The sequence below is a fragment of the Anas acuta genome, chromosome 20 (genome assembly GCF_963932015.1).
Source record: "Anas acuta chromosome 20, bAnaAcu1.1, whole genome shotgun sequence".
Lineage (NCBI taxonomy): Eukaryota > Metazoa > Chordata > Aves > Anseriformes > Anatidae > Anas > Anas acuta.
This window is the reverse complement of record NC_088998.1, coordinates 4,086,463-4,100,807: the sequence shown is the minus strand read 5'-3', so window position 1 is coordinate 4,100,807 and position 14,345 is coordinate 4,086,463. Positions and strand designations below refer to the sequence as shown.

The window sequence follows — 14,345 nt, the reverse complement described above, 5'->3', positions numbered from 1 at the left end:
CTTCAGAGCTGGTCTAAATCAGGGAGTCTGTACTCTGCTGGTGTCAGCCCCGTGCATCTCAGCACCATGGCTCAGTTCTGCACCTCTCTGTTACGCTTCTCCCTGTTGGGAACTCATCTAACCTGGCCCATTTGCCCCAGAGAGAACTGATGTCAGTCCATGAGTATTTCCTGATTAAAATCCATTTCAGTGAAATGAGAACACAATAAAAGGTCTGCGGTGTTGTCTCAGACCAAAGGATCCTTGACCATGGCCTTGGACAGCTGCAAAGCTTTAGAGAGGGTGTAGGACCAGGACACATGAAGAATTGCCCTTTCCATTGGCAAGTTCCCAGAAGTTACATCTCTTACTCAATGCAGTCTGTAATCCTGGAAGAATACTTGGATTTGAGGTGTACCTCAACTTACTAAGTCTCTGGGAAGACCAGAGCACTGGAACTTTCCTTGAACCTACGCAGCCACCACATTATTCTTGCTGCGTGTAGGCGCATGCACGATTTTGAAAAAGATGCTTATTACAGTTCAATGGAGAAGGATAGACCATATTTTATCACAGATCCACTTGCAAGGCTCATTATTGATTTTAAGGTACCTGTGCCAAGAGGCGACGATGGGCACAGTTTTTTAAAGAGAAGGAAGAAGATTAAATATACTCAATCCTTGTCACCTTAGCAAACATTTATCCATCCGGTTCTGTGCGATGAGAAGTCTCTATTCCAAAGAAGGAATTAAATTTTAATAGGACAAAAACTTGTTTGTAGGCTGTCATGGCCCAAGATTAGAACAGACTACAGCACTACAGGGAAACACCAGAGGCCGCTGATACAAGAAAAACAGAAGGTGATAACTTTAGCTTGAAACAACAGAGTAGGAAGTAGGTGATGCGTGGCAGGACTAACATGGAGCTACCCAGCCACTGACCATGGAGAAATTCCTGCTCAGAAAGGAGGCAGGGCAGCTCCCAGCATTGCCCTGGCTGTAGCCACTGCTCACAAACACGATGCCAAAGGCACAGTGAAGGCCAGCAAATCCCTGTAAGGACAGCAGGGTTCCTCACTGGTGTGTGCTCACTGCCATGGTCTCTGCCATCAGGAATCAGTCTGCAGGTCTGTGTTTGCCACTAAACCTCCTCCCATCTTTGTGGAAGGGCTTTGCTCCAGCTGGGGAATGCTTAATCCTTCCAGGCAATGCCGGCCAAGCTCAACGCTAGTGAGAAGTTTAATCAACCCTGCACTCAGGTTGGGAAAGCTACACTGCAAGTGGAAGCTTTGCTGGACTCTTCTGGAGCAGCGTGAAGTAGGCGGTGTAATGTGCATTAACAAACTGCACCAGTGCAGGATGGTGGATGGTTTGGGCCTCTGGCACCTTCCTGTGCTCGGCACCGTGGAGCCAACACAGCAGAGCAGCAGAGGTTGGTGCTCCCCCATCCACTGAGGTTCTCTCCGTGCTCCTGCAAAGAACTCACTTTGCCTCCTGCCCTTAGTGGCCTCCACAGCTTCTTACTTCCAGTCATTACCAGCCACGGTCTGGATTTAATGAGGCCAGAGTTCACTGGATGAAATAAATGCAGGTCCCCGAACCCTCTAAACCAAAGCTAATGAAAAATATATGCTCCCTCACTCCTGCTCTCATTTTCACATCCTGCAAATTATCTGTGCTAATGCACGCAACTCTCTGCTCCTCCGCGGCTTCAGATGCTGAACTTTGAGTCTTTGTCACATCAGCCGGCACCAAGTAATTCCGTACAGAAGTCTGACATTTCCAGTTGAAAAAAATAAATTGATTAAAATTCAACAGGCATGTAGTGTTCAGCTTTTAAAGGTCGGCAAATCTAAGGAACTATCAACTGTAAAATAATTCAGCATTTAGAGGGGAGGGGCAGCTGGGGGAGTCTTGGGAAGAGGGAGGGAGCGAAGAATGTTAGGATCATTTACTGCCTGTATTTCACTTGTCAAGAACATAATTACAGGCAATTTAATTATCGCACAGTGGAACGGGTCCATCCTTGTGAGCGTCATGGCCAGATCCTAATTTGTGGTGCAGTGCAGGCATGGGAAGGGATCTCTGACCGTGACTGGAGAGTTCCTGTGGGTGTGTGTCCACAGGGACCTTGGAGAATGAAGATGGGTGATGCTGTTTCTGGGCTGCTGCTTTTGATGGAGACTGGATCAGGCTCACCTGACGAAGACTTTCTGCTACCCAGTGGAAGGAAGAAGGACCAGAGTGGTGCTGTCATGGCAGAAAAACCCTGCTGGGGCAACTGCTTTCATGTGGGGAATAGGAATCTGTCCAGGCACAGGTCACACCTCTAGCACGCTGCTGCCTGGTCTTGCACATGTCCTCTGACTTCTGTTATGGGAGGCTTGAATCTGGAAGTTAAGATAAACCTTCACAGTCTCGTGAGGGAACTGCAGGGATGAGTAATGACCCCAGAGGAAACCAGGTTAGGGTTTCAGGAACTGCCACATCCATTTCACTTCAGGTCTGCCCATATCCTGATGTTCTTCAAGTTCTGTCACCTGGATTTTGTTTTTTGAGGTTAGTACCACGTGGTTTTGAGTAAGATCAGGTTAGACAAGCAGGAAGCAAAGCCCCTTCACACCAATCTTGATGGTCCACCAATATTCATATGAACAAGAAACCTGGACACAGACAGAAGTCTTTGGCTTGAGCCTTTTTAATTAGGTTCCAAGTTACTAATTGGGTCCCTCTCCCTTCCCTTGATAGGGCTGTGCAGGTATAAATCACGTTATCTAAAGCATCACTTCTCCTCTTTCCTCTCCATTATAGAACTGTCCCAATAAAATCTTGGTTCCTCACACCCTCCTGTGCATGGACTTGAGACTGGCTCTTTCCAACCTGCAACACATTTGGTTTCACTACATTGAAGCTAAGAAACACATCCCATGGGAGACATCTGGGCCTTAGTGTCAGAAATAGGCAGAAGATGTGTAGGAGCCCACTTCTGAGTGGGGTTTGAGGCAGTGGCCTGTGTGCAGAGGGCACTTGGTGTCCTTCTGGCTTTCTGGTCAATACTTCAGCAGGAATGGTTTCCCTTCCCAAGGACGGGCTCACAGCATGTTGCACAATCCAACTGTGACCCCTACAGGTCTCTGGAAGGAGAATACTGATCCTCGGAGACAGGCAGAGGGAGAGAAAGAGTGAGCAAGGGATCTCCTTGGTCCTTGCCGCTCCGTGCCCTTGGATATCAGGGCACACTTGATATGCCTGTGATTTGTTATTCCTTGTGATATCAAATTCTCCCCTCGCTCACACAGTTGCCATGCCATTGATTTTAGTGGGAACAAGAGCGCTATGACTGAGGGGAAAAGCAGGGTGCGTGAAGCTGGTGGTGAATTGAGCTCTCCAGACCAGGAGGACTCAGCTCCGGGGAGCAAACCAACACATCAAAGGAGAACAGGAGGGCTCCTGCCGCAAGGTGGCTGTAGGAAGCTTCTCCAGGGGAAGTTATGGCTGAATAAGAGGACAAATCTACCTTAAAAATTTATAATGAGTGGAAAGAGAAAGAGGAAGGCCAGGAGGCACGTTGCTTTTTATCTGTTCCTCACCCACATGCTGCTGGGCATCAGTCTGGAGGAGAAGCAAAGGACGGAGAACGCTGTGCCTTCTTCATCTAAAGCATTCCCAGCCCAGCCTCGCTAGCTCAGCTTCATCCTTCAGCCTCTGCCTTGCCTCGTCTCTATAGGATTACACTAAAGCACAACACCATAAGCCCCTGCTAAGCTTTTGATCTCACTGGCACTTAGAAGAACTCTTCATCAGAAGAGCTCCCCTGCCCTTTTCGCCCTGCCCAGTGAGTTCCCTTTACAAGCAGGGGGACCCAACATGCCCACACCATCTCCACCCGTTGTGTTAGCTCAGTAGAGGGAGTCAGCTCTTCCATACCCCTACAAGACCTGGACCTCCTCCACTTGACTTTTCCAGCACCAAAACCAAACAGCCTTAGTCTCCAGTGCACTACGTTCTTACCCTGGTTCACGATGGATCGAGCCCACCACAAGACTCAGCACACCATCAAGCTGCATGGCTGTCTTCCCATAGGGTTAAGAATCTTCAGATCCTAACCCTGCTGGTAGGAAATGTCATGGTCTGAAATATCTGTCAGGGAAAGAAGGGGTCCCCCTGCAAACCGACATCCCATCAGTGTGGAGATTTAACGCCCTGGACCTGGGGAAGGTGGGCACCACATCTGTCCTCTGAGCAGGGCTTGCTGATAGCAATGCCCAGGGCTTAGCTACAAACCAACAGCAGCCAGCCTGGCTGCTCTGCCTCCTTCCCCCTCCCACCACCACGCAGCAGCCAAAAAGCACCATGTTGATTATTCAAGAGTGGACTCTTAACAGCTCTAATCAGCTGCTAATCCAATAACACACTCAGCTGAGCCGCACTCTCCGCTCCCAGGTCCCAGCCGCCGAGAGAACATTTACAGCTGCGTGGCATCGATAATCGCTGCCCAGCGGCCGGGAGGAAAGCTCTGCAAATGACTCCCTGCTGGCTGCCGCCTCCTGCTCCTGAGCCAGGTGGACCTTTCCTCCCTGCCTTGCCCCTGGCCCCTCTCTGCCCCCCCCCCCAGGAGAGCAGATTGCTGCATGCCTGGCTGCTGGTGGGCTCCTGCCTTTTGCTTTGCAGGCAGCTGCCAGAGAGCCCGGCCCCTGGGATCCTCAGGAAAATAAGCTGTGTCTTCTCTTGAGCTACCCCCCCTGGCAAAAATGCTTTAAATGTAATAAATAAAAGAGGAAGCATCAAATCCATCATTTTGAGGGCATTTGAAATGCAAGATGCCAGGGACCAGCCAGCACAGCCTCAGGCCCTTTCAGTTCTCCAACACTTCAGTGCAAGCTGTGAGCGTTCAGCTCGGGTGGCCTGGAGGCAGCACACAGGGGGAGAGAGGCAGTAAATGCAGAAACATCCCTTTGTCCGCACTGGCCCAGCTTCCCATCTCCAAACTCTTCCCCAGGCAGGCAGAAAAATGTTCACACCTGCTTCTCGCTGCCTTCTCAGCTTGATTCCTCAGATACAGGGGCTGGCAGCACCTCCTGGGAAGTCCTCTGCCCCCGTCTCACCTTGCAGTCTCCCACCTCAAAAACCATCCCTACGGGTCTGTGCTCAGCCCCTTCCTGCCTGGCACGGGCTGTGCCTGGTCCTGCCTCCCTCTGCCTCATTAATCAATATCCCTCATTAGCCATATGATTACAGATGACTGCTTATTTTCCTTCGGGTGCACCCTAGGAGGGAAGAAGTGTGGAGAGCTGTTTCTGGGCTTAAAAAGAGTCTTCCCATGATGAGATGAAGCCAATTTACCCTCGCATTGAAATCAAAAGCTGCAGCTGTGTGTGTGCAGGGATTTGTGTGGCCAGGACATGCCGCACTTCGTTTCCTGGTGGACTTACTAAAGTGAGTAAGAAAGGGTGTGAAGAAAGCAGTATCCCTGCTGTAACTCTTCTTTGGGTACATGAAGAAAACAAATAAAATTAAAAGCTGGAGAAAGAGATCTGCACGGGGTGTTTCTTCATCAGCAGCTCTCACAGCGCCTGAATGCCTCCAAATAGTTATTTTTCATGAGCACCCCCATGGAGCAGGCAAATGCATGGCTCCTGGTAATATTAGGATGCTTGGGTCTAATAGAGCAGGGTTGTCGTTTGCTGTTGTTTGCTCCTGGCTGTCCCCTCCTGCTTCCCTTTCCCTCAGACCCCTGGAGCTGCAGCGGGGGGACCTGTGCTCTGCGCCCAGTGCAGGTTGCGGTGCCTCTCTCCTGTTTCCACAGGTCTCTCCCACCTCCAGCATCCCCTTGTTCCCTGCAATCTCTTCCCCAGAACGGGCCCTAGCAGCAGCTTTTTCTCTCCTGGTGGAGAAAAAGGCTGTCTCCTCCAGCTCAGAGCTCTGTACCGAGCTAGTGGTTGCAGGCAATAAGCAGTGGGCATGGCCACTTGTTCCCATGGCTGATGCTCACTCCTGCAACTTCTTCAGCATTCAAGGCCGTGGGCAAGGGACTTCCTGATGCAGGGACTGAAAAGAAGAGCTTGTTAAAATCCCGAGCCCAGACCTCCTCTCTGCCAGCACAGCACGTGCAGACAAGTTAGTGCAGTTTGTTTTTTTCCTTGTGTTGTTTATTTTGGGTAGAGTGCAGATCCTAATAGATTGGAATAGCTCCGATGGGGCTCCTCTGCTCTATTGTGTGCATAATCCCCTCTCTAAAACACAGTCCTGCCTGATTATACGCTTAGGCAAGAGGCTAGAAAAGCCCCAGAGACGCTGAGACTCTATAGAAGAATCTGGGAAGAGCTGAGTTTTTGGAACTGAAAACAAAATGAAGTGCCATTGACCCACTTTTCCCCCACTTTGCAAAAATCTTCACAACAATAATGAAGGAAAATAATAATGATGGGTGCTGGGGCTGCTGCAGATGGGTCTGGGAGACATCCTGCTCTGTGGTGTGGAGGGGGAGAAGGAGGCCCCACAGGGCAGCAAAATGCAGCTCCCAGCACCCCAGTGCCCAGCCTGTGGGGGTAATCTGGGGCCAGATGTGGCCACCCCACTGGCTGTGAAGTCCTTGTCCTTTGCTCTCCTCCAGCCCTTTCCAATTTCGCGTTACCTGGGCCAGTGCACAGCTATTTACTGTGATCCCACTGGGCCATGGAGGCCCTGCCCAGCCTCATTTCATGTTCCGGGCACAGGGTTATCCCACAGGAGCAGGATGAACTCCACCTCCTCTCTCCCAGGGCCTTCTGGCACTTCTGGGGTTGCTAAAACCTGAGGGAGAGGAGAGGAAACATCCACGCAACAAGCTCAGCCCTTGCCCAGGTGCATTCCTCTACCAGAGCCTTCGAGTCCCTCTTGCTGGAGGTGTTTTTAGGCAGCTCCTAGGGGCTGAGGGTGCGAGAGCTGGGTACGTGATGGGCTGGAGGAAACCACACACTGTGGCACCGGGATGTCCCCAGGGCTTCCTCAGCCCCTCACGCTTGGCTCGGGGTCTGCCTGGTGCGTTCACTCCGCAGCCTTGACGAGGAGGGGCCCTATTAGCAGAAACTGCTCCACAGCAGAAACCACTGGGCTGAGACTCGGCTCGTTTCACATCTCACTGGGCCCTGCAAGGCCATCAGCCGGCAGCGGCTTCCTTTTGGCACCTGCAGAGAGCCGGGAGCTCTGCACCAGCACCCCGGGGCCTGGGGCTGTCCCCCAGCCACCATCCCGCTGCCCAGGGTGTCCCCACATCCATGGGTGGGAAGCGGTGATGGTGCACAGCAGATTCCTCCAGGCTTTGCTGCTGGCTGACAGCCAGACTGGGGCAGAAAGCATGGAAAAGATCTCCAGGAGCTGGGGACAAGCAGTAGTGTGGGGGATTTGGGGTGGCACCTTAATATTTGGGTGGTGCCTGGCACTGTCGGACCGGAGCATCCTCTGGGGGCCTTAAATATTGTGACAGAGGTGTTCCTGCTGTCACCTCCTGTCCAGGCAACACTGAGGGGCCCTGCGTGGACTCTGCCAGGACTGAGCCCATGCCTGGGTTGGGGTTTGGCAGGGCCTGACCCGCTGGCACCACCGTGTCCCGCTCCGCCGCCGCGCACCCAGCGCTCCCCACCCTGGCGCGGCGCCGCGTCCCCTCGCTGCTCTGCCCCCCCCTTGCTGTCATTTGGTGACATAATGGAATCAAATTAAAGCCCCATTTACCAGTTTTATTGCCTATTATTTATAATACTCCAGCTCCAAAGTGCTGTTTTATAGAGTGCTTAAGCTGCCATTGCTGGATAGAGTTTGCCATAAATGTCTCCACATGCACAGAACATAATGTCCTCGCGTCGTGCAGGAAAAGGGAAGAGATTATTCTCAATTATTTCATATAGTCTGTTTTATTGTCTTATTGTAATAAACTGTCATACCCTACAACACTTTAAAATCAATAGTTTGCATTAAAAGTAATGAAAAGTAGTTATTAATCCCGCTTAGTGCTTCCGCTCTTCCGCTCACCGCGAGGCCCTGGAACAGGGAGCGGGTGATAATTATTCATTTCCGATCAATAGGAACATTTCCCAGTGCTCCTGTGTGTATCGCTGCTCTCACAGCTGTGCAAGTTGATGGTAATGGAAGCTGGGAGGCGGGGGCTTCTTCGTGCCTCAGTTTCCCCCTATTGTGTCCATGACACAAATGGTTTTGTTTGAGGACCAAGGCTGGGTTTAAATGCAAACAAAGCAGGGGTTTGTTTAGGTTAGTTTTGTCTCCCTGAGAGCTGCCGGATTTATGATACGTGTGGGTTTTTTTGCAAACACTAAAATCAGAGATATGGCATTGTCCCGTGGCAGCTTTTGCTCATCACTGGACTATCTCAGCTCACACAGGACTCTCCTCCTTGCCCAAGCTGTGCCTCCCAGGCACCTGACCAGCTCTTGACTCATTAACAGATATTTCTGACACCCCCGTCAGTGCCATCTCACAGGACCTCAGTGTGAAGAGATGTATCTGGATTTCTGGAACTCCAAACAGACTCCAGCAGCATGGGCTGTGGTGAGGTGCCCAGTCATTTGCTGCATGTGTTGGCAGGACACGAGGGATATCTGTGCTTAGGGCCCCATCCATATCCACATTTTCACATATGATGCCCAAGACCTTGTAGAATTTTAGGGTGAGCCTGGGCCCACCCATGCCCTGACACGCAGCCAGTGCCAGCCTGAGGCAGGCCCAGCTTCTCTCCAGTGAAGTGAGGCATCCAAGCAGCCCCCCTCAGCTGTTTCCAAACCCAGGCTTTAGGTCTCCCCAGCATGTCACACCCTGGTAATCCCTAAAATCTTGTATGTATTCATAGCTTGGAGACATGGACCATATATTTTGCAGAAACAATCCGCGTCCTGTGCCTGCAGGGCTGGCTGGGCCTCCTGCTCCCACAGAGACACATTGCTCTGGGGTGTAGCAGCCAGGGGAGCAGAGCGGAGCAGAGGGGTGTGAGTTTGCTGGTACACAAGGGCTGAACATGGTGAACACAGAAAAACATTGAGCTGGAGTCCAGGTTTCTTTGCAATCCTGAATCGGGGTATGCAAATCTCACACCAGCTGGGCAGGATGAAACCAATTTGAGCTGATTCACAACACTCATCTCACATCGTGGCTCTTCAAACCACCTGGGGCAGGCGAGCTGCTCCCCAGAAGTTGTCTGGTGTTGTCACAACACGACAAGGAAGTCACGGTGTGCACTGATGCCTGGTGAAGCCGAACAGATCTTTCTTAAAAGTATTTTATGTTAACAACTCGGTGCAGATGTGGTAAAATCACCAAAAGGCAAATGATTTACATTTCTGAAGAATGAATTTTGTTAAACCCAGATGATGGAGTGACGATATCAGCTCTCAGCCACTCCACGTCTCCGAGGGGGCAGGAACAGTTATCTCTGCGTTGTGTCCGGAGGCATTTAGAAGAGAACCAACTGATGCAGGAGGCAAAGCCAGCAAACAGCCCGGCCACCTCCCACAGGCAGTGCCCTGCTCCAGGCTGGGCTCACGAGGGTGCATGCAATACAGGTGGGACTGCTGCTGAGCAGAGCTCAATTTCAGAAGGGAAGGTGAAAAGAGGGATGACGAGACATGCTGAGCACCCTTTGGGATGCTGCCCGCCCCTTTATTTTTATTATTTTTTAATCATATTTCCAATATATATATGTTTTTCAATGGGAAAACCCAGCTCGTTGCTTGGCTTGACTCTGTCACTGATTCAATCCAGCTGTAATGAAAAGAGTCCACCAGCACATTAATTGCCACGATAAACATCAGAATCACCCATCCACCTGCACACACGCCGCTCGGTGGCAGGCCTTTTGTATCAGTATCAGAGCTGCATTTCTTCACCGCCGCCGTCTGCAATAACCAAGAAATAGAACGAAATCCTAGTACAAGCCAGGAGGAGTTATCGGTGCATGATCAGATCTCAAGAGATTTGTTTATTTTTAATAAAGTCCATCTTCCCCTTTGTTTGTCAGAAGCACTTTGCTTTAAATGTTGGATGAGCAGCAGCAGGAACTACCTGTGTCTGCTTTCGCTCAGGGAAGAAGACATAACCAGGCGCTTCCACTCCTCCCATCCGCAGATCTCAAGGCGTGTGAGAGCATCTTTATTCCAGCAAAGCGGCTCTGCTTCTGTAGACCACTTTAAGCAGGAGAGGAAACCAGAGCAGGGATCTGCAAACCCCAGGAGCCACAGCCAGCAGGAGCACAAGTCTGAGCAGCTCCTGGAGCTCAGCAGAGCTGCCTCTGACCCGGCACGTGCAAGGGAGAGGCCGAGGGAGGAATAACATTAAACCACCAGAGCACCCACTTCCAAGGGAGGTGAAACATCCTCCTTGCGTGCTGCTTCTCATTAGCTGTTAAGCACAGATATAGGCATCTAATTTAAAGGCCTCTTTCTTTTGATGGTGCCATCCTAAGTGACATCCCTCATTTCCATTTTCTAATTTTCCATTCCTGGCAGAGCCAGGAATAACCTCCCCCACCCCCAAGACAATAACCCTTTTGTACTCTGCAGGCATCCCAGGAAGGGGACCCAGGAACAGCCAGAAATAACAGGGACCTGTTATAACAGGGACCTGTCTCTACCTGTGCTTCTTTACTGGTCAGCCCAGCCACCCCTCACCTTTCCCTGCTTTTTGCACACTCTCCTGCACTGGAAGTTCATTTCCTGAGTTTCCATAAACTGTGCCTCCCTGCCCCATTTTCTGTCCCTAGATAAAGCACCCTGGGACCACGCGAGCATCCTGGGGGTAACACGTGGAGGACAAGGGGCTCTGCAGGCTCTGGAGTGGATGTCCTGTGCTGGGTGGGATGTCCTATGCTTTGGGGATGTCCTATGCTTTGGGGATGCCCTGTGCTCCCATGCAGGAGCCTTAGTTGTGTGCCCAGACCCAAATGAGCACAGAAGGAGAGAAGAGAGGTTTGGGAGTGACTGTCCTGTTGGCACAGTGAGATGGGTGGGAAGGATGGGCCTTTTTTCCCACCTAGGTGATAGGGCTTTAATCTAGCCTTGACATTATCTGAAATTAAAATCAAACCTGACATGCGGACAGTGGCAGAAATGAATTACACCTCTCCTGCTGGTAGATAATCCCCTCCTAATTCCCCCACTGTATTCAGATGAGAGATAGTTTAAGGAAAGGGGATGCAGGAAATCCTCTCCCTGTCCCCTTTCACAGGTGGCAGCTCTTCCAAGGCCAGGCCATGTCAGATCACACAGCAAACCCCTACCCTGGGTTAGCAGCACCCTGCCCCACCGTGCCCCCATGCAGCCAACCCAAGGACCCAGGGAGAGGAACTGAGAGCAGAGTATGCACGGGGATATTGCCTTGGTGCAGAAGGGAACAAGGAGGCAAAACCCCAAGCCCTGTGGCAAAGAATGACAGAACGAGGACACAGATGTTAACACAAAGTAGCTCTGTGTCTTCTTACCTACCCTTCCCAAATCTCAGCCATGGGTCTCACCATGCCCTGCCAGTGCTTGACACCTTGTGTAGGCAGCACGGCCATGGTGAGACAGCCCCGATAAGCCAATGGGAACCCTCACTGCTGCCAGGCAGCTGCATGTCCTCACAGGAGCCATAGCAGGATGCTTTGGCCCCTTTGTGCCAAAAGAGCACACAGTGTGTCCTGTGTCTTACTTTTTCCCTTTGTCCTTGTTCTCCTTAAGGAGACTCCCCAGAGCCACCGGTACCCCAGTGTCCCCGTGCCCTACAGTGGCCGTGTCAAACGCTCTCTCCTTCACACCACTGCGCATCCTACAGCCAGCAGCAGGTGGAGGGTGTGAAAGCCTCATCTCCCAAAAGTGCAAAGGCAAGAGAGCTGGCAGCATGCTCTGAGGAAAGCCAGACATCGGTGGGGATGCTGTGGGGATGCTGTGGGGATGCTGTAGGGATGCCCTTAGCCTTTGGCCCATCACTGCAGCTCCAGAAGGACATCAGGGGATGGAGGTGCGGACAGGGGAGACTGATGAGCTGTTTGCTCCTTGGTCACAGGTTCAAACCCATCTCAGAGCATTATTGACTGAAAGCAGAGGAGAGTCGGTGCTATTAACAGCTGTGCAGCATCTCCCTTTTCTTAGTCACAAACACACGTTGAGATCCTCCACCCCAAATGCTCATTCCAGGGCAGAAGATACGATTGAGGACAGCAAGGCGGTCTCACTCTCCCCAAAGCTGGCCACCTAGACATGCATGCATCCGGTCAATTTTGCTTTATTAAGCAAAAAGGGTATTTTTTTAATGTGGTTTCTTCATCTGTCTGATGAAAGTTTCTGCATAGGAAGAAATTATTCGCAGATCCCCACCTCCCCAACTGGCTCCCCTCCTCCATCCACACTTTCCTCCTCGCCAGCTCCAATTCAGTCCCCGACCATGAATGAGTGTGGGTAAAATCAGCTAGGGCTGTGCAGCACAATTCAATCTCAGAGCCATTCCAGCCAACAATGGCTCTAAACAAAATATAATGAGTAATTCACACAGTAATATCACCTTATTTACATTGTGTTTTTACTGGGCTTTTCTCTCTTGGTGTCTCCACCCTCCAGCTCTAATAAGCATATCTAAAACTAGAGAAAGAAACTCATCCATCTCTTAAAATATCAATAGGCTTGGGAGGGAAATTGCAGGAAGAATAGATAAAAATTGCATGGAATTTTGCCGTTTTTGTGGGGCTGTGTTCTTGGCATCACCTTCACATGCTGGGTAATTGATTTTCCATGGAACTCTTAGGGGCTATTTTTTTTCCAATTTAGTTTTTGAATTTTAAATGAATTTCAAGCTACTTAGCTGGGCCTGCACATTGAAACCTCCTGTTTTATTCTCAGAATAAGCATAGGAAGGAGACAGAAGGGCTGAGTCCTTATCCACCTGTCCTACAGATAGGCCTGAAACCCACTGCATGTTGCCTAAACACTGATGCTTATCCATTCTCATGTAGCTGGTGCTGGCTGTATCATACTGCCCTACTTAGCTCCTTGATGTGACCTCCTCGTGGAACCATTGGTCCTAAAGCTAAAAAAAATAATAGTAATTTGACCTCTGGTCTAAGAGGCCATGGGATTTCCCTGCATTCATATGTGTTTGAACTAGATACAGTACTTTGAAATGTAGCTTTGCCATGACATCTCTGTCAGCAGCACTCCTGCATCTGACTGGGCAACTGTTGGCCACGTTCATCACATCGCAGTGAAGTCTTCCAGGTGCTCCTTCCCACCTGTCAGGCTGTGAAATGCAGAGATAAAACTGCAGCTCTGCGAGGAACGCCAGCGTATCGCCAGCCCCTGTACTGCAAGTCTCCAGCATCAGAGCTAAAAGATGGAGCACGGTTACCAAAACCTGCCACAGGTTCATCAGTAGCCCCAGAGGACACAGCGAGGGGGTGCAGGCTACAAGCACATCTTCTGCTGGAGCAGCTGATGCCATCCACGGCGGCAGGGAAGCAGCTGATGGCACGCATTGGGTGCGTGCTGGAAGGAGCAGCTTCGGAGAGCAGCCGCTGCACAGGGGCTATTTCCATAGCACGGACACAAGTCGTGATCTTGACTGAGGTTTCCAGCAAGAGGCTAACTGGGAGGCTAGAGCTGGCAATGCACACAGCTGTGGCTTACCAAGTCAGGGCTGAGCCAGCAGCAAGAAGCCATTAGAAGGTAATCGTGTGAGAACACTCATGGCCTAGAGCCAGGTTTGAGTTACCAAGGAGAAGAAGCCTATCGATGCTCCTCGGTTCCTCCTCCGGTTTGTTACAGGACTGCAGTGCTGTCAGATTGCTGGGAGAAGAAGGTGGTGTGCCCTGTCAAGGATCCTGCCCCCAATGCTTCTCAGGGTTTTAACTTCTGTCTGTAAGGTCCTCCGCTCACCGATCACCAGGCTGGGAGGTTAATGAAGAGAGGCCCTGAATGGTGGGCCTAAAAATTAAAGGCCATTGGGGCTCCCCACATGAATCTACAGGCAACTTTACGGGGCATCGCATCACAAAGACATACAAGGGACTCTGAAAGCAGATTCTACTTTATTCTCCCTGTTTGAATTAACTGAACTGAAAGCAATTATCCGGTGAGTATTCAAGAAAGCCTGTACAAACGGCAGTGACGGATGAACATGCACTGGAGTCCATTCCCCGAGACCTCATCCAGACCTGAGGCAGCATCTAACACAGCAGGGGTCTGAACCACTTTGTGGTGGGACACGGGAACTGTTTTCATCTACCTTTTTCCCCTTCCAGCTATAACACACCTTTCAGCAACCTGCCTGCCCCTTATCCTTACCTTCTAGCCCCTGGAGCCTTCCTGCAGTGATAACCCACACCACAAAGCAGCAGGAGAAGGCAGGCACTAGAGG

At 50.9% G+C, this 14,345-nt stretch overlaps 1 long non-coding RNA gene across 1 annotated transcript; it reads right to left on the bottom strand.

The window, feature by feature from the left end:
- Positions 1–1,118: 1,118 nt before the first annotated feature.
- On the bottom strand, positions 1,119–5,285 carry LOC137842754 (uncharacterized). Its single transcript, XR_011089202.1, has 2 exons — positions 3,990–5,285; positions 1,119–3,712 (listed from the first exon to the last, which is right to left on the bottom strand). It is a non-coding gene; the product is annotated as an uncharacterized lncRNA (long non-coding RNA).
- Positions 5,286–14,345: the final 9,060 nt, after the last annotated feature.